The sequence below is a fragment of the Osmerus eperlanus genome, chromosome 7 (assembly GCF_963692335.1).
Source record: "Osmerus eperlanus chromosome 7, fOsmEpe2.1, whole genome shotgun sequence".
NCBI classification, from domain to species: Eukaryota; Metazoa; Chordata; class Actinopteri; order Osmeriformes; family Osmeridae; genus Osmerus; species Osmerus eperlanus.
The window spans coordinates 10,989,195-11,014,345 of NC_085024.1; the positions used below are offsets into that span (position 1 = coordinate 10,989,195).

Genomic DNA, 25,151 nt, shown 5'->3' on the forward strand with positions numbered 1-25,151 from the left:
GTCAATAATAACCTTGACCTCTGAGTAAAGATGTTTTCTGTCAATGGTAAGAATGATAGGAATAAGAGAAACATTAATATATGTATATAAATATGTATATGATACATGTAAATACATTTAATAGGTCTTTGGGACTACCACTAACTGAAGCAACAGTTGTGGAAAAGTTGTTGCATTCATCTTCATAGACCCGCTATCCTTCAAATTCTATAACTACAGTGCACATACACACACACACAAACAGACATAGACACAATCCCACACATCCACAAACACGATGAGCCATAAATAATTTGTCAGGGGAATCCCTATCAGCAAACTGACTCCCAGACAGTTTAGGTTAAGAGGTTATTCAACAGTTTGTTCATGCAGGCTGGATTCCAAGCTCCTCAAATACAGTTTTGTGTTCCACGCGCCTCTACAGTATGTCAGTTATTACAGTTAAATAAAACTACATAATACTGTAATATAATAACACGTACAGTGAGCTTCAGATGTAGATGATAATTACTATGAGATAATCACATGGTCATGGTCATCCCCTTTAAACAATATAATTTGATGCATGTGTCTCTTTTGTGCAAGACTGATGGAGCAGTGTAGCAGGGTGTTATCTCAGGGTTGGACCCTTATTGTGCTGAGTCATTCTTAATATTGTGTGGTGTGTGTGAACGGTGAATTTCTTTATATGGAAAGTGTGTATTACCTGTCCGATACTGTCGATGGTCAGCTGCAATGACAGTGCATGAGAAGGGGGGGGGGGGTGTCCTACTCCATACATTGTGAGATGATGTGGCTCAAGACGCACTTGTTCCGGGAGTACAAGGGCACTTAGGAATGCTTGGCTGGACCTGATGTTAGTTTCCTCCAGGATCACAATGACTCGGATTGAGAGACTTGTTGCTCTTGTTGGTTAGTTGTAACGGTTTCAAATTCTTGTATTCGCTGTGAAATATTTTACTGTTGATTGTTTTTTCTACAGGTACACTCTTGCACTCTTGTGGGGAGTTTCATGTTGTTTAATTGGGTGTGCTTTGCCTTCGGCAAGGGCACAACCTTTGTTCTCTCACATATATATTATTATTATTATTATTGGGTGTGCTTTGCCTTCAGCAAGGGCACAACCTTTGTTCTATCACATATATATTGTTTCTCTTTATTATTATTGTGAGAATGCTGTTAAGCATTCTCACTATTGTTTTCCTGTTTCTCTTTATTGTGAGAATGCTGTTAAGCATTCTCACTATTGTTTTCCTGTTTCTCTTTATTGTGAGAATGCTGTTAAGCATTGGTAAATGGTAATGGTAAATCCTTTCAAATCATTAAAAAGCTTCCTCCTCTTTCAAACGTAACTACTTCAGCTTACTTTCAGCTAGAGACACCATTCAACCTTTAAAATGTTCACAAGACATTCAGCTATTCCCAAATGAATCAGCTTTTTCAAATGTTCAGCCAATTTTGAATTATGACAGTTTGAAATACATTAAAATGTTTGCTCCTTCTTGATTTTTATGAATGAGCAGCAAGGCTGCTCTTTTTCTGATATTCAACTAATTTGTCAAACAAATTCCTCTAACGTTCATATAGTTTAACTTACAGAAACAAGTTATACCTTAAAATGTAGGAACAATTGTCCTCTTTCAGCCAATGTAACTACTAAAGAGCTCACATTTACAGATTTTCAGCTATGAGCCTTGAAGCGAGAGCAGCCTTTCAAATTCTCTCACTAACTTCAATGGAGAGGTGAGTAAAATCAGTCAGAGAAAGCAAGAAGGAACAAGATTTTGAAACTGCCGATAGAGTCGTATTTCTGACCGCACATACATATAAAGGACATCTCTGGTTTCGGCAGAGTCTTGGGTCTCGGAAAATATCCTTATATTTTGGATTGGACGTATAGTTTTGCGTCTAGGTCAACTTGTTTGAGGTGTGGATGCTAGGTAAATGTTCGTTTTTCTCTCTGCCTAGCTCGTTAGCTATCACAGCTGCGCCATCACCGTGGCAACCAAACAAACAAGCACCAGGAAAGCAAAAGGAACACGTTTTTGAAACTGCAGGTAGAGTCGTATTTCTGACTGCACAGACATATAAAGAATATCTCTGGTTTCGGCAGAGTCTTGGGTCTCGGAAAATATCCTTATATTTTGGATTGGACGTACAGTTTTGCATCTAGGTTATCTTGTTTGAGGTGTGGATTCTAGCTACATTTCTCTTATTCTCTGCCCTCAGCGCGTTAGCAATCATAGCTGCACCATCACCGTAACGACAGACACGCACCACCCAGTCTCTCACACAGGTGATTGGTACGTTTACTTGACCATGAGAAACACGATTACTAGCAATTGTCGGTTTATGCCAATAATACGATTACTCCGTTTACATGTGTAATTAGTTATGCGATTACTCAATAAACGCGTCTACATGATTCTTTTTTATTAATCGTTGTATGTTCCACGGACAAAACTTGCACCATCATCCTTCTGCAACAAAGTGTCGCCGTGTCTTCCTGTATCGGCTCTACTGCTGTATGTTTCATTCCATCAACACATTGAATCCTACTAAGAAAGCCGAGTAAACACACTCAATGGTAGGCTACATCTGCTACTGCTATTACTATCCCAACTATAATTTCAGCTGTTAAAACGATAATATTCTTGTTGCGACTAGCTAGCCTACTTCTTCTTCTGTTTAACAGTTCAGCTTTCAGCTTCTCCCACATTGTAGGCTATTTTAGCTCTTAGCTTTGTTAAGATGATGCAGTTCAGCTTCCACACTGCCTCTTTTGTGTGACTCACACATTTTTGAAAATCATTTCAGCTTGCGGGTATTTTCTCATTTCTCACTTTTATACTATTAAGGTTTTTGTGCAAATTATTCTCTCTTTAAAAGTAATGGTAAATCCTTTCAAATCATTGTTGGAATGCTGCTCCAGCCCCTTTCAAAAATACCTTTCGGTTGCTTTGAAGCTTCAGCTTATAACTTTCTACTAAATTTTCACTATTTTCAGCTTTTTTAGCATGGTCAGCTATCCCCATTCAGGTTTTCAGCATTCTCACTGCTGTTTCGCAGGAACAGCCTTTTCTAGTTGTGAGAATGCTGTTAAGCATTCTCACTATTGTTTTCCTGTTTCTCTTTATTGTGAGAATGCTGTTAAGCATTCTCACTATTGTTTTCCTGTTTCTCTTTATTATTATTATTATTATATCAACTTCTTAGTTCTTCCGCCGTTTTTTGGCCTTTAACTCGTTCTGCATACTTTAACCGATTCCTACAACTTTTGTATCAAAACGTTCAGCTCCTTCAGGAGATGATGGCTATGACTTTTGGTATTTCTCACTTTTATACTTTTTAAGACATTAAGGTTTTTGTGCAAATTATTCTCCCATTAAAAGTAATGGTAAATCCTTTCAAATCATTAAAAAGCTTCCTCCTCTTTCAAACGTAACTACTTCAGCTTACTTTCAGCTAGAGACACCATTCAACCTTTAAAATGTTCACAAGACATTCAGCTATTCCCAAATGATTCAGCTTTTTCAAATGTTCAGCCAATTTTGAATTATGACAGTTTGAAATACATTAAAATGTTTGCTCCTTGATTTTTATGAATGAGCAGCAACTCTGCTGGCTGCTCTTTTTCTGATATTCAACTAATTTGTCAAACTAATTCCTCTAACGTTCATATAGTTTAACTTACAGAAACAAGTTATACCTTAAAATGTAGGAAGAATTGTCCTCTTTCAGCCAATGTAACTACTAAAGAGCTCACATTTACAGATTTTCAGCTATGAGCCTTGAAGCGAGAGCAGCCTTTCAAATTCTCTCACTAACTTCAATGGAGAGGTGAGTAAAATCAGTCAGAGAAAGCAAGAAGGAACAAGATTTTGAAACTGCCGGTAGAGTCGTATTTCTGACCGCACAGACATATAAAGGACATCTCTGGTTTCGGCAGAGTCTTGGGTCTCGGAAAATATCCTTATATTTTGGATTGGACGTATAGTTTTGCGTCTAGGTCAACTTGTTTGAGGTGTGGATACTAGGTAAATGTTCGTTTTTCTCTCTGCCTAGCTCGTTAGCTATCACAGCTGCGCCATCACCGTGGCAACCAAACAAACAAGCACCAGGAAAGCAAAAGGAACACGTTTTTGAAACTGCAGGTAGAGTCGTATTTCTGACTGCACAGACATATAAAGAATATCTCTGGTTTCGGCAGAGTCTTGGGTCTCGGAAAATATCCTTATATTTTGGATTGGACGTACAGTTTTGCGTCTAGGTTGTCTTGTTTGAGGTGTGGATTCTAGCTACATTTCTCTTATTCTCTGCCCTCAGCGCGTTAGCAATCATAGCTGCTCCATCGCCGTGGCAACCAAACAAACACGCACCAGGAAAGCAGAAGGAACACGTTTTTGAAACTGCAGGTAGAGTCGTATTTCTGACTACACATACATATAAAGAATATCTCTGGTTTCGGCAGAGTCTTGGGTCTCGGAAAATATCCTTATATTTTGGATTGGACGTACAGTTTTGCGTCTAGGTTATCTTGTTTGAGGTGTGGATTCTAGCTACATTTCTCTTATTCTGTGCCCTCACCGCGTTAGCAATCATAGCTGCACTATCACCGTAACGACAGACACGCACCACTCAGTCTCTCACACAGGTGATTGGTACATTTACTTGACCATGAGAAACACGATTACTAGCAATTGTCGGTTTATACCAATAATACGATTACTCCGTTCACATGTGTAATTAGTTATGCGATTACTCAATAAACGCGTCTACATGATTCTTTTTTATTAATCGTTGTATGCTCCACGGACAAAACTTGCACCATCATCCTTCTGCAACAAAGTGTCGCTGTGTCTTCCTGTATCGGCCCTACTGCTGTATGTTTCATTCCATCAACACATTGAATCCTACTAAGAAAGCCGAGTAAACGCACTCAATGGTAGGCTACATCTGCTACTGCTATTACTATCCCAACTATAATTTAATCTGTTAAAACGATAATATTCTTGTTACGACTAGCTAGCCTACTTCTTCTTCTGTTTAACAGTTCAGCTTTCAGCTTCTCCCACATTGTAGGCTACTTTAGCTCTTAGCTTTGTTAAGATGATGCAGATGATGCAGTTCAGCTTCCACACTGCCTCTTTTGTGTCACTCACACATTTTTGAAATTCATTTCAGCTTGCGGGTATTTTCTCATTTCTCACTTTTATACTTTTTAAAATATTAAGGTTTTTGTGCAAATTATTCTCCCTTTAAAAGTAATGGTAAATCCTTTCAAATCATTGTTGGAATGCTGCTCCAGTCCCTTTCAAAAATACCTTTCGGTTGCTTTGAAGCTTCAGCTTATAACTTTCTACTAAATTTTCACTATTTTCAGCTTTTTTAGCATGGTCAGCTATCCCCATTCAGGTTTTCAGCATTCTCACTGCTGTTTCGCAGGAACAGCCGTTTCTAGTTATTATATCAACTTCTTAGTTCTTCCGCCGTTTTTTGGGCTTTAACTCGTTCTGCATACTTTAACCGATTCCTACAACTTTTGTATCAAAACGTTCAGCTCCTTCAGGAGATGATGGCTATGACTTTTGGTATTTCTCACTTTTATACTTTTTAAGACATTAAGGTTTTTGTGCAAATTATTCTCCCATTAAAAGTAATGGTAAATCCTTTCAAATCATTAAAAAGCTTCCTCCTCTTTCAAACGTAACTACTTCAGCTTACTTTCAGCTAGAGACACCATTCAACCTTTAAAATGTTCACAAGACATTCAGCTATTCCCAAATGATTCAGCTTTTTCAAATGTTCAGCCAATTTTGAATTATGACAGTTTGAAATACATTAAAATGTTTGCTCCTTCTTGATTTTTATGAATGAGCAGCAAGCAGAGTGGCACACTCTGCTTGCTGCTCTTTTTCTGATATTCAACTAATTTGTCAAACAAATTCCTCTAACGTTCATATAGTTTAACTTACAGAAACAAGTTATACCTTAAAATGTAGGAAAATTTGTCCTCTTTCAGCCAATGTAACTACTAAAGAGCTCACATTTACAGATTTTCAGCTATGAGCCTTGAAGCGAGAGCAGCCTTTCAAATTCTCTCACTAACTTCAATGGAGAGGTGAGTAAAATCAGTCAGAGAAAGCAAGAAGGAACAAGATTTTGAAACTGCCGATAGAATCGTATTTCTGACCGCACAGACATATAAAGGACATCTCTGGTTTCGGCAGAGTCTTGGGTCTCGGAAAATATCCTTATATTTTGGATTGGACGTATAGTTTTGCGTCTAGGTCAACTTGTTTGAGGTGTGGATGCTAGGTAAATGTTCGTTTTTCTCTCTGCCTAGCTCGTTAGCTATCACAGCTGCGCCATCACCGTGGCAACCAAACAAACAAGCACCAGGAAAGCAAAAGGAACACGTTTTTGAAACTGCAGGTAGAGTCTATTTCTGACTGCACAGACATATAAAGAATATCTCTGGTTTCGGCAGAGTCTTGGGTCTCGGAAAATATCCTTATATTTTGGATTGGACGTACAGTTTTGCGTCTAGGTTATCTTGTTTGAGGTGTGGATTCTAGCTACATTTCTCTTATTCTCTGCCCTCAGCGCATTAGCAATCATAGCTGCACCATCGACAGACACGCACCACTCAGTCTCTCACACAGGTGATTGGTACGTTTACTTGACCATGAGAAACACGATTACTAGCAATTGTCGGTTTATGCCAATAATACGATTACTCCGTTTACATGTGTAATTAGTTATGCGATTACTCAATAAACACGTCTACATGATTCTTTTTTATTAATCGTTGTATGCTCCACGGACAAAACTTGCACCATCATCCTTCTGCAACAAAGTGTCGCAGTGTCTTCCTGTATCGGCCCTACTGCTGTATGTTTCATTCCATCAACACATTGAATCCAACTAAGAAAGCCGAGTAAACGCATAGGCTACATCTGCTACTGCTAATACTATCCCAACTATAATTTAATCTGTTAAAACGATAATATTCTTGTTACGACTAGCTAGCCTACTTCTTCTGTTTAACAGTTCAGCTTTCAGCTTCTCCCATATTGTAGGCTTTTTTAGCTCTTAGCTTTGTTAAGATGATGCAGTTCAGCTTCCACACTGCCTCTTTTGTGTGACTCACACATTTTTTAAATTCATTTCAGCTTGCGGGTATTTTCTCATTTCTCACTTTTATACTTTTTAAAATATTAAGGTTTTTGTGCAAATTATTCTCCCTTTAAAAGTAATGGTAAATCCTTTCAAATCATTGTTGGAATGCTGCTCCAGTCCCTTTCAAAAATACCTTTCGGTTGCTTTGAAGCTTCAGCTTATAACTTTCTACTAAATTTTCACTATTTTCAGCTTTTTTAGCATGGTCAGCTATCCCCATTCAGGTTTTCAGCATTCTCACTGCTGTTTCGCAGGAACAGCCTTTTCTAGTTATTATTATATCAACTTCTTAGTTCTTCCGCCGTTTTTTGGCCTTTAACTCGTTCTGCATACTTTAACCGATTCCTACAACTTTTGTATCAAAACGTTCAGCTCCTTCAGGAGATGATGGCTATGACTTTTGGTATTTCTCACTTTTATACTTTTTAAGACATTAAGGTTTTTGTGCAAATTATTCTCCCATTAAAAGTAATGGTAAATCCTTTCAAATCATTAAAAAGCTTCCTCCTCTTTCAAACGTAACTACTTCAGCTTACTTTCAGCTAGAGACACCATTCAACCTTTAAAATGTTCACAAGACATTCAGCTATTCCCAAATGATTCAGCTTTTTCAAATGTTCAGCCAATTTTGAATTATGACAGTTTGAAATACATTAAAATGTTTGCTCCTTCTTGATTTTTATGAATGAGCAGCAAGCAGAGTGGCACACTCTGCTTGCTGCTCTTTTTCTGATATTCAACTAATTTGTCAAACAAATTCCTCTAACGTTCATATAGTTTAACTTACAGAAACAAGTTATACCTTAAAATGTAGGAAAAATTGTCCTCTTTCAGCCAATGTAACTACTAAAGAGCTCACATTTACAGATTTTCAGCTATGAGCCTTGAAGCGAGAGCAGCCTTTCAAATTCTCTCACTAACTTCAATGGAGAGGTGAGTAAAATCAGTCAGAGAAAGCAAGAAGGAACAAGATTTTGAAACTGCCGATAGAGTCGTATTTCTGACCGCACAGACATATAAAGGACATCTCTGGTTTCGGCAGAGTCTTGGGTGTCGGAAAATATCCTTATATTTTGGATTGGACGTATAGTTTTGCGTCTAGGTCAACTTGTTTGAGGTGTGGATGCTAGGTAAATGTTCGTTTTTCTCTCTGCCTAGCTCGTTAGCTATCACAGCTGCGCCATCACCGTGGCAACCAAACAAACAAGCACCAGGAAAGCAAAAGGAACACGTTTTTGAAACTGCAGGTAGAGTCGTATTTCTGACTGCACAGACATATAAAGAATATCTCTGGTTTCGGCAGAGTCTTGGGTCTCGGAAAATATCCTTATATTTTGGATTGGACGTACAGTTTTGCGCCTAGGTTAACTTGTTTGAGGTGTGGATTCTAGCTACATTTCTCTTATTCTCTGCCCTCAGCGCGTTAGCAATCATAGCTGCACCATCACCGTAACGACAGACACGCACCACTCAGTCTCTCACACAGGTGATTGGTACGTTTACTTGACCATGAGAAACACGATTACTAGCAATTGTCGGTTTATGCCAATAATACGATTACTCCGTTTACATGTGTAATTAGTTATGCGATTACTCAATAAACGCGTCTACATGATTCTTTTTTATTAATCGTTGTATGCTCCACGGACAAAACTTGCACCATCATCCTTCTGCAACAAAGTGTCGCCGTGTCTTCCTGTATCGGCTCTACTGCTGTATGTTTCATTCCATCAACACATTGAATCCTACTAAGAAAGCCGAGTAAACGCACTCAATGGTAGGCTACATCTGCTACTGCTATTACTATCCCAACTATAATTTCAGCTGTTAAAACGATAATATTCTTGTTCCGACTAGCTAGCCTACTTCTTCTGTTTAACAGTTCAGCTTTTAGCTTCTCCCGCATTGTAGGCTATTTTAGCTCTTAGCTTTGTTAAGATGATGCAGTTCAGCTTCCACACTGCCTCTTTTGTGTGACTCACACATTTTTGAAATTCATTTCAGCTTGCGGGTATTTTCTCATTTCTCACTTTTATACTTTTTAAAATATTAAGGTTTTTGTGCAAATTATTCTCCCTTTAAAAGTAATGGTAAATCCTTTCAAATCATTGTTGGAATGCTGCTCCAGCCCCTTTCAAAAATACATTTCGGTTGCTTTGAAGCTTCAGCTTATAACTTTCTACAAAATTTTCAATATTTTCAGCTTTTTAGCATGGTCAGCTATCCCCATTCAGGTTTTCAGTATTCTCACTGCTGTTTCGCAGGAACAGCCTTTTCTAGTTATATCAACTTCTTAGTTCTTCCGCCGTTTTTTGGCCTTTAACTCGTTCTGCATACTTTCACCGATTCCTACAATTTAGGTATCAAAACGTTCAGCTCCTTCAGGAGATGATGGCTATGACTTTTGGTATTTCTCACTTTTATACTTTTTAAGACATTAAGGTTTTTGTGCAAATTATTCTCCCATTAAAAGTAATGGTAAATCCTTTCAAATCATTAAAAAGCTTCCTCCTCTTTCAAACGTAACTACTTCAGCATACTTTCAGCTAGAGACACCATTCAACCTTTAAAATGTTCACAAGACATTCAGCTATTCCCAAATGATTCAGCTTTTTCAAATGTTCAGCCAATTTTGAATTATGACAGTTTGAAATACATTAAAATGTTTGCTCCTTCTTGATTTTTATGAATGAGCAGCAAGCAGAGTGGCACACTCTGCTGGCTGCTCTTTTTCTGATATTCAACTAATTTGTCAAACAAATTCCTCTAACGTTCATATAGTTTAACTTACAGAAACAAGTTATACCTTAAAATGTAGGAAAAATTGTCCTCTTTCAGCCAATGTAACTACTAAAGAGCTCACATTTACAGATTTTCAGCTATGAGCCTTGAAGCGAGAGCAGCCTTTCAAATTATCTCACTAACTTCAATGGAGAGGTGAGTAAAATCAGTCAGAGAAAGCAAGAAGGAACAAGATTTTGAAACTGCCGATAGAGTCGTATTTCTGACCGCACAGACATATAAAGGACATCTCTGGTTTCGGCAGAGTCTTGGGTCTCGGAAAATATCCTTATATTTTGGATTGGACGTATAGTTTTGCGTCTAGGTCAACTTGTTTGAGGTGTGGATGCTAGGTAAATGTTCGTTTTTCTCTCTGCCTAGCTCGTTAGCTATCACAGCTGCGCCATCACCGTGGCAACCAAACAAACAAGCACCAGGAAAGCAAAAGGAACACGTTTTTGAAACTGCAGGTAGAGTCGTATTTCTGACTGCACAGACATATAAAGAATATCTCTGGTTTCGGCAGAGTCTTGGGTCTCGGAAAATATCCTTATATTTTGGATTGGACGTACAGTTTTGCGCCTAGGTTAACTTGTTTGAGGTGTGGATTCTAGCTACATTTCTCTTATTCTCTGCCCTCAGCGCGTTAGCAATCATAGCTGCACCATCACCGTAACGACAGACACGCACCACTCAGTCTCTCACACAGGTGATTGGTACGTTTACTTGACCATGAGAAACACGATTACTAGCAATTGTCGGTTTATGCCAATAATACGATTACTCCGTTTACATGTGTAATTAGTTATGCGATTACTCAATAAACACGTCTACATGATTCTTTTTTATTAATCGTTGTATGCTCCACGGACAAAACTTGCACCATCATCCTTCTGCAACAAAGTGTCGCCGTGTCTTCCTGTATCGGCCCTACTGCTGTATGTTTCATTCCATCAACACATTGAATCCAACTAAGAAAGCCGAGTAAACGCATAGGCTACATCTGCTACTGCTAATACTATCCCAACTATAATTTCAGCTGTTAAAACGATAATATTCTTGTTCCGACTAGCTAGCCTACTTCTTCTGTTTAACAGTTCAGCTTTCAGCTTCTCCCGCATTGTAGGCTATTTTAGCTCTTAGCTTTGTTAAGATGATGCAGATGATGCAGTTCAGCTTCCACACTGCCTCTTTTGTGTCACTCACACATTTTTGAAATTCATTTCAGCTTGCGGGTATTTTCTCATTTCTCACTTTTATACGTTTTAAAATATAAAGGTTTTTGTGCAAATTATTCTCCCTTTAAAAGTAATGGTAAATCCTTTCAAATCATTGTTGGAATGCTGCTCCAGCCCCTTTCAAAAATACCTTTCGGTTGCTTTGAAGCTTCAGCTTATAACTTTCTACTAAATTTTCACTATTTTCAGCTTTTTTAGCATGGTCAGCTATCCCCATTCAGGTTTTCAGCATTCTCACTGCTGTTTCGCAGGAACAGCCTTTTCTAGTTATATCAACTTCTTAGTTCTTCCGCCGTTTTTTGGCCTTTAACTCGTTCTGCATACTTTAACCGATTCCTACAACTTTTGTATCAAAACGTTCAGCTCCTTCAGGAGATGATGGCTATGACTTTTGGTATTTCTCACTTTTATACTTTTTAAGACATTAAGGTTTTTGTGCAAATTATTCTCCCATTAAAAGTAATGGTAAATCCTTTCAAATCATTAAAAAGCTTCCTCCTCTTTCAAACGTAACTACTTCAGCATACTTTCAGCTAGAGACACCATTCAACCTTTAAAATGTTCACAAGACATTCAGCTATTCCCAAATGATTCAGCTTTTTCAAATGTTCAGCCAATTTTGAATTATGACAGTTTGAAATACATTAAAATGTTTGCTCCTTCTTGATTTTTATGAACAAGCAGCAAGCAGAGTGGCACTCTGCTTGCTGCTCTTTTTCTGATATTCAACTAATTTGTCAAACAAATTCCTCTAACGTTCATATAGTTTAACTTACAGAAACAAGTTATACCTTAAAATGTAGGAAAAATTGTCCTCTTTCAGCCAATGTAACTACTAAAGAGCTCACATTTACAGATTTTCAGCTATGAGCCTTGAAGCGAGAGCAGCCTTTCAAATTCTCTCACTAACTTCAATGGAGAGGTGAGTAAAATCAGTCAGAGAAAGCAAGAAGGAACAAGATTTTGAAACTGCCGATAGAGTCGTATTTCTGACCGCACAGACATATAAAGGACATCTCTGGTTTCGGCAGAGTCTTGGGTCTCGGAAAATATCCTTATATTTTGGATTGGACGTATAGTTTTGCGTCTAGGTCAACTTGTTTGAGGTGTGGATGCTAGGTAAATGTTCGTTTTTCTCTCTGCCTAGCTCGTTAGCTATCACAGCTGCGCCATCACCGTGGCAACCAAACAAACAAGCACCAGGAAAGCAAAAGGAACACGTTTTTGAAACTGCAGGTAGAGTCGTATTTCTGACTGCACAGACATATAAAGAATATCTCTGGTTTCGGCAGAGTCTTGGGTCTCGGAAAATATCCTTATATTTTGGATTGGACGTACAGTTTTGCGTCTAGGTTATCTTGTTTGAGGTGTGGATTCTAGCTACATTTCTCTTATTCTCTGCCCTCAGCGCGTTAGCAATCATAGCTGCTCCATCGCCGTGGCAACCAAACAAACACGCACCAGGAAAGCAGAAGGAACACGTTTTTGAAACTGCAGGTAGAGTCGTATTTCTGACTACACATACATATAAAGAATATCTCTGGTTTCGGCAGAGTCTTGGGTCTCGGAAAATATCATTAGATGTTGGATTGGACGTACAGTTTTGCGTCTAGGTTATCTTGTTTGAGGTGTGGATTCTAGCTACATTTCTCTTATTCTGTGCCCTCACCGCGTTAGCAATCATAGCTGCACCATCACCGTAACGACAGACACGCACCACTCAGTCTCTCACACAGGTGATTGGTACATTTACTTGACCATGAGAAACACGATTACTAGCAATTGTCGGTTTATACCAATAATACGATTACTCCGTTTACATGTGTAATTAGTTATGCGATTACTCAATAAACGCGTCTACATGATTCTTTTTTATTAATCGTTGTATGCTCCACGGACAAAACTTGCACCATCATCCTTCTGCAACAAAGTGTCGCCGTGTCTTCCTGTATCGGCTCTACTGCTGTATGTTTCATTCCATCAACACATTGAATCCTACTAAGAAAGCCGAGTAAACGCACTCAATGGTAGGCTACATCTGCTACTGCTATTACTATCCCAACTATAATTTAATCTGTTAAAACGATAATATTCTTGTTACGACTAGCTAGCCTACTTCTTCTTCTGTTTAACAGTTCAGCTTTCAGCTTCTCCCACATTGTAGGCTATTTTAGCTCTTAGCTTTGTTAAGATGATGCAGTTCAGCTTCCACACTGCCTCTTTTGTGTGACTCACACATTTTTTAAATTCATTTCATCTTGCGGGTATTTTCTCATTTCTCACTTTTATACTTTTTAAAATATTAAGGTTTTTGTGCAAATTATTCTCCCTTTAAAAGTAATGGTAAATCCTTTCAAATCATTGTTGGAATGCTGCTCCAGTCCCTTTCAAAAATACCTTTCGGTTGCTTTGAAGCTTCAGCTTATAACTTTCTACTAAATTTTCACTATTTTCAGCTTTTTTAGCATGGTCAGCTATCCCCATTCAGGTTTTCAGCATTCTCACTGCTGTTTCGCAGGAACAGCCGTTTCTAGTTATTATTGTGAGAATGCTGTTAAGCATTCTCACTATTGCTTTTCAACTTCTCAGTTCTTCCGCCGTTTTTTGGCCTTTAACTCGTTCTGCATACTTTAACCGATTCCTACAACTTTTGTATCAAAACGTTCAGCTCCTTCAGGAGATGATGGCTATGACTTTTGGTATTTCTCACTTTTATACTTTTTAAGACATTAAGGTTTTTGTGCAAATTATTCTCCCATTAAAAGTAATGGTAAATCCTTTCAAATCATTAAAAAGCTTCCTCCTCTTTCAAACGTAACTACTTCAGCTTACTTTCAGCTAGAGACACCATTCAACCTTTAAAATGTTCACAAGACATTCAGCTATTCCCAAATGATTCAGCTTTTTCAAATGTTCAGCCAATTTTGAATTATGACAGTTTGAAATACATTAAAATGTTTGCTCCTTCTTGATTTTTATGAATGAGCAGCAAGCAGAGTGTGCCACTCTGCTTGCTGCTCTTTTTCTGATATTCAACTAATTTGTCAAACAAATTCCTCTAACGTTCATATAGTTTAACTTACAGAAACAAGTTATACCTTAAAATGTAGGAAAAATTGTCCTCTTTCAGCCAATGTAACTACTAAAGAGCTCACATTTACAGATTTTCAGCTATGAGCCTTGAAGCGAGAGCAGCCTTTCAAATTCTCTCACTAACTTCAATGGAGAGGTGAGTAAAATCAGTCAGAGAAAGCAAGAAGGAACAAGATTTTGAAACTGCCGATAGAGTCGTATTTCTGACCGCACAGACATATAAAGGACATCTCTGGTTTCGGCAGAGTCTTGGGTCTCGGAAAATATCCTTATATTTTGGATTGGACGTATAGTTTTGCGTCTAGGTCAACTTGTTTGAGGTGTGGATGCTAGGTAAATGTTCGTTTTTCTCTCTGCCTAGCTCGTTAGCTATCACAGCTGCGCCATCACCGTGGCAACCAAACAAACAAGCACCAGGAAAGCAAAAGGAACACGTTTTTGAAACTGCAGGTAGAGTCGTATTTCTGACTGCACAGACATATAAAGAATATCTCTGGTTTCGGCAGAGTCTTGGGTCTCGGAAAATATCCTTATATTTTGGATTGGACGTACAGTTTTGCGTCTAGGTTATCTTGTTTGAGGTTTGGATTCTAGCTACATTTCTCTTATTCTCTGCCCTCAGCGCGTTAGCAATCATAGCTGCTCCATCGCCGTGGCAACCAAATAAACACGCACCAGGAAAGCAGAAGGAACACGTTTTTGAAACTGCAGGTAGAGTCGTATTTCTGACTACACATACATATAAAGAATATCTCTGGTTTCGGCAGAGTCTTGGGTCTCGGAAAATATCATTAGATTTTGGATTGGACGTACAGTTTTGCGTCTAGGTTATCTTGTTTGAGGTGTGGATTCTAGCTACATTTCTCTTATTCTGTGCCCTCACCGCGTTAGCAATCATAGCTGCACCATCACCGTAACGACAGACACGCACCACTCAGTCTCTCACACAGGTGATTGGTACATTTACTTGACCATGAGAAACACGATTACTAGCAATTGTCGGTTTATACCAATAATACGATTACTCCGTTTACATGTGTAATTAGTTATGCGATTACTCAATAAACGCGTCTACATGATTATTTTTTATTAATCGTTGTATGCTCCACGGACAAAACTTGCACCATCATCCTTCTGCAACAAAGTGTCGCCGTGTCTTCCTGTATCGGCTCTACTGCTGTATGTTTCATTCCATCAACACATTGAATCCTACTAAGAAAGCCGAGTAAACGCACTCAATGGTAGGCTACATCTGCTACTGCTATTACTATCCCAACTATAATTTAATCTGTTAAAACGATAATATTCTTGTTACGACTAGCTAGCCTACTTCTTCTTCTGTTTAACAGTTCAGCTTTCAGCTTCTCCCACATTGTAGGCTATTTTAGCTCTTAGCTTTGTTAAGATGATGCAGTTCAGCTTCCACACTGCCTCTTTTGTGTGACTCACACATTTTTGAAATTCATTTCAGCTTGCGGGTATTTTCTCATTTCTCACTTTTATACTTTTTAAAATATTAAGGTTTTTGTGCAAATTATTCTCCCTTTAAAAGTAATGGTAAATCCTTTCAAATCATTGTTGGAATGCTGCTCCAGTCCCTTTCAAAAATACCTTTCGGTTGCTTTGAAGCTTCAGCTTATAACTTTCTACTAAATTTTCACTATTTTCAGCTTTTTTAGCATGGTCAGCTATCCCCATTCAGGTTTTCAGCATTCTCACTGCTGTTTCGCAGGAACAGCCGTTTCTAGTTATTATTGTGAGAATGCTGTTAAGCATTCTCACTATTGCTTTTCAACTTCTCAGTTCTTCCGCCGTTTTTTGGCCTTTAACTCGTTCTGCATACTTTAACCGATTCCTACAACTTTTGTATCAAAACGTTCAGCTCCTTCAGGAGATGATGGCTATGACTTTTGGTATTTCTCACTTTTATACTTTTTAAGACATTAAGGTTTTTGTGCAAATTATTCTCCCATTAAAAGTAATGGTAAATCCTTTCAAATCATTAAAAAGCTTCCTCCTCTTTCAAACGTAACTACTTCAGCTTACTTTCAGCTAGAGACACCATTCAACCTTTAAAATGTTCACAAGACATTCAGCTATTCCCAAATGATTCAGCTTTTTCAAATGTTCAGCCAATTTTGAATTATGACAGTTTGAAATACATTAAAATGTTTGCTCCTTCTTGATTTTTATGAATGAGCAGCAAGCAGAGTGTGCCACTCTGCTTGCTGCTCTTTTTCTGATATTCAACTAATTTGTCAAACAAATTCCTCTAACGTTCATATAGTTTAACTTACAGAAACAAGTTATACCTTAAAATGTAGGAAAAATTGTCCTCTTTCAGCCAATGTAACTACTAAAGAGCTCACATTTACAGATTTTCAGCTATGAGCCTTGAAGCGAGGGCAGCCTTTCAAATTCTCTCACTAACTTCAATGGAGAGGTGAGTAAAATCAGTCAGAGAAAGCAAGAAGGAACAAGATTTTGAAACTGCCGATAGAGTCGTATTTCTGACCGCACAGACATATAAAGGACATCTCTGGTTTCGGCAGAGTCTTGGGTCTCGGAAAATATCCTTATATTTTGGATTGGACGTATAGTTTTGCGTCTAGGTCAACTTGTTTGAGGTGTGGATGCTAGGTAAATGTTCGTTTTTCTCTCTGCCTAGCTCGTTAGCTATCACAGCTGCGCCATCACCGTGGCAACCAAACAAACAAGCACCAGGAAAGCAAAAGGAACACGTTTTTGAAACTGCAGGTAGAGTCGTATTTCTGACTGCACAGACATATAAAGAATATCTCTGGTTTCGGCAGAGTCTTGGGTCTCGGAAAATATCCTTATATTTTGGATTGGACGTACAGTTTTGCGTCTAGGTTATCTTGTTTGAGGTGTGGATTCTAGCTGCATTTCTCTTATTCTCTGCCCTCAGCGCGTTAGCAATCATAGCTGCACCATCACCGTAACGACAGACACGCACCACTCAGTCTCTCACACAGGTGATTGGTACGTTTACTTGACCATGAGAAACACGATTACTAGCAATTGTCGGTTTATGCCAATAATACGATTACTCCGTTTACATGTGTAATTAGTTATGCGATTACTCAATAAACGCGTCTACATGATTCTTTTTTATTAATCGTTGTATGCTCCACGGACAAAACTTGCACCATCATCCTTCTGCAACAAAGTGTCGCCGTGTCTTCCTGTATCGGCTCTACTGCTGTATGTTTCATTCCATCAACACATTGAATCCTACTAAGAAAGCCGAGTAAACGCACTCAAAGGTAGGCTACATCTGCTACTGCTATTACTATCCCAACTATAATTTCAGCTGTTAAAACGATAATATTCTTGTTCCGACTAGCTAGCCTACTTCTTCTGTTTAACAGTTCAGCTTTCAGCTTCTCCCGCATTGTAGGCTATTTTAGCTCTTAGCTTTGTTAAGATGATGCAGTTCAGCTTCCACACTGCCTCTTTTGTGTCACTCACACATTTTTGAAATTCATTTCAGCTTGCGGGTATTTTCTCATTTCTCACTTTTATACTTTTTAAAATATAAAGGTTTTTGTGCAAATTATTCTCCCTTTAAAAGTAATGGTAAATCCTTTGAAATCATTGTTGGAATGCTGCTCCAGCCCCTTTCAAAAATACCTTTCGGTTGCTTTGAAGCTTCAGCTTATAACTTTCTTCTAAATTTTCACTATTTTCAGCTTTTTTAGCATGGTAAGCTATCCCCATTCAGGTTTTCAGCATTCTCACTGCTGTTTCGCAGGAACAGCCGTTTCTAGTTATATCAACTTCTTAGTTCTTCCGCCGTTTTTTGGCCTTTAACTCGTTCTGCATACTTTAACCGATTCCTACAACTTTTGTATCAAAACGTTCAGCTCCTTCAGGAGATGATGGCTATGACTTTTGGTATTTCTCACTTTTATACTTTTTAAGACATTAAGGTTTTTGTGCAAATTATTCTCCCATTAAAAGTAATGGTAAATCCTTTCAAATCATTAAAAAGCTTCCTCCTCTTTCAAACGTAACTACTTCAGCATACTTTCAGCTAGAGACACCATTCAACCTTTAAAATGTTCACAAGACATTCAGCTATTCCCAAATGATTCAGCTTTTTCAAATGTTCAGCCAATTTTGAATTATGACAGTTTGAAATACATTAAAATGTTTGCTCCTTCTTGATTTTTATGAATGAGCAGCAAGCAGAGTGTGCCACTCTGCTTGCTGCTCTTTTTCTGATATTCAACTAATTTGTCAAACAAATTCCTCTAACGTTCATATAGTTTAACTTACAGAAACAAGTTATACCTTAAAATGTAGGAAAAATGGTCCTCTTTCAGCCAATGTAACTACTAAAGAGCTCACATTTACAGATTTTCAGCTATGAGCCTTGAAGCGAGAGCAGCCTTTCAAATTCTCTCACTAACTTCAATGGAGAGGTGAGTAAAATCAGTCAGAGAAAGCAAGAAGGAACAAGATTTTGAAACTGCCGATAGAGTCGTATTTCTGACCGCACAGACATATAAAGGACATCACTGGTTTCGGCAGAGTCTTGGGTCTCGGAAAATATCCTTATATTTTGGATTGGACGTATAGTTTTGCGTCTAGGTCAACTTGTTTGAGGTGTGGATGCTAGGTAAATGTTCGTTTTTCTCTCTGCCTAGCTCGTTAGCTATCACAGCTGCGCCATCACCGTGGCAACCAAACAAACAAGCACCAGGAAAGCAAAAGGAACACGTTTTTGAAACTGCAGGTAGAGTCGTATTTCTGACTGCACAGACATATAAAGAATATCTCTGGTTTCGGCAGAGTCTTGGGTCTCGGAAAATATCCTTATATTTTGGATTGGATGTACAGTTTTGCGTCTAGGTTATCTTGTTTGAGGTGTGGATTCTAGCTACATTTCTCTTATTCTCTGCCCTCAGCGTGTTAGCAATCATAGCTGCACCATCACTGTAACAGACACGCACCACTCAGTCTCTCACACAGGTGATTGGTACGTTTACTTGACCATGAGAAACACGATTACTAGCAATTGTCGGTTTATGCCAATAATACGATTACTCCGTTTACATGTGTAATTAGTTATGCGATCACTCAATAAACACGTCTACATGATTCTTTTTTATTAATCGTTGTATGCTCCACGGACAAAACTTGCACCATCATCCTTCTGCAACAAAGTGTCGCCGTGTCTTCCTGTATCGGCCCTACTGCTGTATGTTTCATTCCATCAACACATTGAATCCAACTAAGAAAGCCGAGTAAACGCATAGGCTACGTCTGCTACTGCTAATACTATCCCAACTATAATTTAATCTGTTAAAACGATAATATTCTTGTTACGACTAGCTAGCCTACTTCTTCTTCTGTTTAACAGTTCAGCTTTCAGCTTCTCCCACATTGTAGGCTATTTTAGCTCTTAGCTTTGTTAAGATGATGCAGTTCAGCTTCCACACTGCCTCTTTTGTGTGACTCACACATTTTTGAAATTCATTTCAGCTTGCGGGTATTTTCTCATTTCTCACTTTTATACTTTTTAAAATATTATGGTTTTTGTGCAAATTATTCTCCCTTTAAAAGTAATGGTAAATCCTTTCAAATCATTGTTGGAATGCTGCTCCAGCCCCTTTCAAAAATACCTTTCGGTTGCTTTGAAGCTTCAGCTTATAACTTTCTACTAAATTTTCACTATTTCAGATTTTTTAGCATGGTCAGCTATCCCCATTCAGGTTTTCAGCATTCTCACTGCTGTTTCGCAGGAACAGCCTTTTCTAGTTATTATTATATCAACTTCTTAGTTCTTCCGCCGTTTTTTGGCCTTTAACTCGTTCTGCATACTTTAACCGATTCCTACAACTTTTGTATCAAAACGTTCAGCTCCTTCAGGAGATGATGGCTATGACTTTTGGTATTTCTCACTTTTATACTTTTTAAGACATTAAGGTTTTTGTGCAAATTATTCTCCCATTAAAAGTAATGGTAAATCCTTTCAAATCATTAAAAAGCTTCCTCCTCTTTCAAACGTAACTACTTCAGCATACTTTCAGCTAGAGACACCATTCAACCTTTAAAATGTTCACAAGACATTCAGCTATTCCCAAATGATTCAGCTTTTTCAAATGTTCAGCCAATTTTGAATTATGACAGTTTGAAATACATTAAAATGTTTGCTCCTTCTTGATTTTTATGAATGAGCAGCAAGCAGAGTGGCACACTCTGCTTGCTGCTCTTTTTCTGATATTCAACTAATTTGTCAAACAAATTCCTCTAACGTTCATATAGTTTAACTTACAGAAACAAGTTATACCTTAAAATGTAGGAAAATGTGTCCTCTTTCAGCCAATGTAACTACTAAAGAGCTCACATTTACAGATTTTCAGCTATGAGCCTTGAAGCGAGAGCAGCCTTTCAAATTCTCTCACTAACTTCAATGGAGAGGTGAGTAAAATCAGTCAGAGAAAGCAAGAAGGAACAAGATTTTGAAACTGCCGATAGAGTCGTATTTCTGACCGCACAGACATATAAAGGACATCTCTGGTTTCGGCAGAGTCTTGGGTCTCGGAAAATATCCTTATATTTTGGATTGGACGTATAGTTTTGCGTCTAGGTCAACTTGTTTGAGGTGTGGATGCTAGGTAAATGTTCGTTTTTCTCTCTGCCTAGCTCGTTAGCTATCACAGCTGCGCCATCACCGTGGCAACCAAACAAACAAGCACCAGGAAAGCAAAAGGAACACGTTTTTGAAACTGCAGGTAGAGTCGTATTTCTGACTGCACAGACATATAAAGAATATCTCTGGTTTCGGCAGAGTCTTGGGTCTCGGAAAATATCCTTATATTTTGGATTGGACGTACAGTTTTGCGTCTAGGTTATCTTGTTTGAGGTGTGGATTCTAGCTACATTTCTCTTATTCTCTGCCCTCAGCGCGTTAGCAATCATAGCTGCACCATCACTGTAACAGACACGCACCACTCAGTCTCTCACACAGGTGATTGGTACGTTTACTTGACCATGAGAAACACGATTACTAGCAATTGTCGGTTTATGCCAATAATACGATTACTCCGTTTACATGTGTAATTAGTTATGCGATTACTCGATAAACGCGTCTACATGATTCTTTTTTATTAATCGTTGTATGCTCCACGGACAAAACTTGCACCATCATCCTTCTGCAACAAAGTGTCGCCGTGTCTTCCTGTATCGGCCCTACTGCTGTATGTTTCATTCCATCAACACATTGAATCCAACTAAGAAAGCCGAGTAAACGCATAGGCTACATCTGCTACTGCTAATACTATCCCAACTATAATTTCAGCTGTTAAAACGATAATATTCTTGTTCCGACTAGCTAGCCTACTTCTTCTGTTTAACAGTTCAGCTTTCAGCTTCTCCCGCATTGTAGGCTATTTTAGCTCTTAGCTTTGTTAAGATGATGCAGATGATGCAGTTCAGCTTCCACACTGCCTCTTTTGTGTCACTCACACATTTTTGAAATTCATTTCAGCTTGCGGGTATTTTCTCATTTCTCACTTTTATACGTTTTAAAATATAAAGGTTTTTGTGCAAATTATTCTCCCTTTAAAAGTAATGGTAAATCCTTTCAAATCATTGTTGGAATGCTGCTCCAGCCCCTTTCAAAAATACCTTTCGGTTGCTTTGAAGCTTCAGCTTATAACTTTCTACTAAATTTTCACTATTTTCAGCTTTTTTAGCATGGTCAGCTATCCCCATTCAGGTTTTCAGCATTCTCACTGCTGTTTCGCAGGAACAGCCTTTTCTAGTTATTATTATTATTGTGAGAATGCTGTTAAGCATTCTCACTATTGTTTTCCTGTTTCTCTTTATTATTATATCAACTTCTTAGTTCTTCCGCCGTTTTTTGGCCTTTAACTCGTTCTGCATACTTTCACCGATTCCTACAATTTAGGTATCAAAACGTTCAGCTCCTTCAGGAGATGATGGCTATGACTTTTGGTATTTCTCACTTTTATACTTTTTAAGACATTAAGGTTTTTGTGCAAATTATTCTCCCATTAAAAGTAATGGTAAATCCTTTCAAATCATTAAAAAGCTTCCTCCTCTTTCAAACGTAACTACTTCAGCTTACTTTCAGCTAGAGACACCATTCAACCTTTAAAATGTTCACAAGACATTCAGCTATTCCCAAATGATTCAGCTTTTTCAAATGTTCAGCCAATTTTGAATTATGACAGTTTGAAATACATTAAAATGTTTGCTCCTTCTTGATTTTTATGAATGAGCAGCAAGCAGAGTGGCACACTCTGCTGGCTGCTCTTTTTCTGATATTCAACTAATTTGTCAAACAAATTCCTCTAACGTTCATATAGTTTAACTTACAGAAACAAGTTATACCTTAAAATGTAGGAAACATTGTCCTCTTTCAGCCAATGTAACTACTAAAGAGCTCACATTTACAGATTTTCAGATATGAGCCTTGAAGCGAGAGCAGCCTTTCAAATTCTCTCACTAACTTCAATGGAGAGGTGAGTAAAATCAGTCAGAGAAAGCAAGAAGGAACAAGATTTTGAAACTGCCGATAGAGTCGTATTTCTGACCGCACAGACATATAAAGGACATCTCTGGTTTCGGCAGAGTCTTGGGTCTCGGAAAATATCCTTATATTTTGGATTGGACTTATAGTTTTGCGTCTAGGTCAACTTGTTTGAGGTGTGGATGCTAGGTAAATGTTCGTTTTTCTCTCTGCCTAGCTCGTTAGCTATCGCAGCTGCGCCATCACCGTGGCAACCAAACAAACAAGCACCAGGAAAGCCAAAGGAACACGTTTTTGAAACTGCAGGTAGAGTCGTATTTCTGACTGCACAGACATATAAAGAATATCTCTGGTTTCGGCAGAGTCTTGAGTCTTTTGGATTGGACGTACAGTTTTGCGTCTAGGTTATCTTGTTTGAGGTGTGGATTCTAGCTACATTTCTCTTATTCTCTGCCCTCAGCGCGTTAGCAATCATAGCTGCACCATCACCGTAACGACAGACGCGCACCACTCACACAGGTGATTGGTACGTTTACTTGACCATGAGAAACCCGATTACTAGCAATTGTCGGTTCATGCCAATAATACGATTACTCCGTTTACATGTGTAATTGGGTGTGCTCAAGCCTTCGGCGAGAGCACAACCTTTGTTCTCTCACATATATATTTATTATTATTATTTATTTTTGCCCCCCTAAATCTTTGTCAATCTTTGGCCTACATAGACAACCTAGGTGTCAAAAGTTTCGTCTTGGTAGCAATTGAGTTGCTTGTATTTTTATTTACGTTCCGTTGCATGGTTTAGGCTGAAGTTAAGTTTTTGTGGCGAAAAGTGAAGCTAACGGTGGCTAATTTGCTAGCCACAGTCACTGACGTTACTAACGCCACTAACGTCACGAAAACACGCGTGACTACCTGTAGCAGAACATTCGTTTCGCATCTGTTAACTTGGGGGATAGCTAGGCTAACTATAGCTTTACTGCAAGGCAGCTGCAGAAACGCCACAAGCAAAGAGGCCAGGGTGATAACTATTTACTCATTTTACTTTGTGATGTGAAACACAATTGTGAAATGTACAATATTAGGTGATATTATTAACCTTTTAAGGAGTGAGTTCTAAATATTACCGACGCTTCCACCAGTTATTTTTCCAAAACGGAAGCTAGCTATTTTTAGTTAGCTTCCGTTACCTAGCATAATACTCGTAGCAATGCTACTACCTGCTAGTGTTACTTGTTAGTGTTACTCCTAATTGTAAATTTTGAAGCCATACTATAGCGTTTGTCATATAGTTTTTGTCTATCAGAAAATAGTCGGTTGGAATGTTCAGAATCACACATGTGTGACGGTACTCTGTGGGGCCCGCTTTCGAACAATCACATATGTGTGACGCTACTCCTTAACCCTTGTGTTCTCTTCGGGTCATTCTGACCCATCAGTCATTGTTACCCACCGTCGTATTACGACAACTTTACTGCATACAAAAACAAAGTTAAGCATTTTCTTTTAACCATCGGGCTGTCTCAGACCCCCCACATTGTGAAGGTTAAAAGAAAATTCTTTTTATTTGTTTTTGTATTGGGTAAAATTGGGTAAACACAGTGGTTCGTTATGAACCTTTGGGTCATGTGACCCGAAGGCAGCACAAGGAAGTAGGCCCACATCTACTTTCGGAAACGGTAGTCTACTATTTCACTGAAGCATTAGCATGACATTAGCCTCTGTTGCCCGGGCAACACACACTACAGTGGTCTATGATGCATCTGTTTTCAATCGTTAAAATAAACATTTCTCACAAATACATTTTCGTTGTAGTATTTATTATGACATTACAAGTAAACGATTTGTTGGTGAAATTATCATTACCTGTGGTTTCAAACCAGTGTTGCTCACTGCAACGCTGTAGCCTACGCGAGACACACTACAAAAACATCTACACAGCTGTAGGAAGTCAAACGGCGACAGAACATGTTCGGCACTCCCCTTACTTAATCATCTTCTACTGCCGGGTAACGTCGTAGAATAATCTTTAAAGGGGGTTCTTTATTCATGAATGAATGCAATGAGTAGGCTACATGCCTGAAAATATCACGAGAAGGGAAAAACTTAAAATGACGTTTAAGTCATAGAGATTAGGTCAATTTTTACACCGGTCTGCCAAATGTATTCGTTTTGATTCAACGATGAGGCTGCCTCTTGCAGGGGAAATGAGAAGACATCTATTTCATTCTACACTTCACTCGTATTTTCAGTTGTAAATGAGCAGCAAAAAAAAAAAAAAAATCCTTTAAATCTATTTAATCTTTATAAATAATAAGTATGCATTTTTA

General features: G+C 38.4%; 1 pseudogene; it reads right to left on the bottom strand.

Annotated features, from left to right (window-relative positions):
* LOC134023820 (myosin heavy chain, fast skeletal muscle-like) overlaps window positions 1-25,151 on the bottom strand; it is a 30,654-nt pseudogene that overhangs the window by 1,460 nt on the left and 4,043 nt on the right.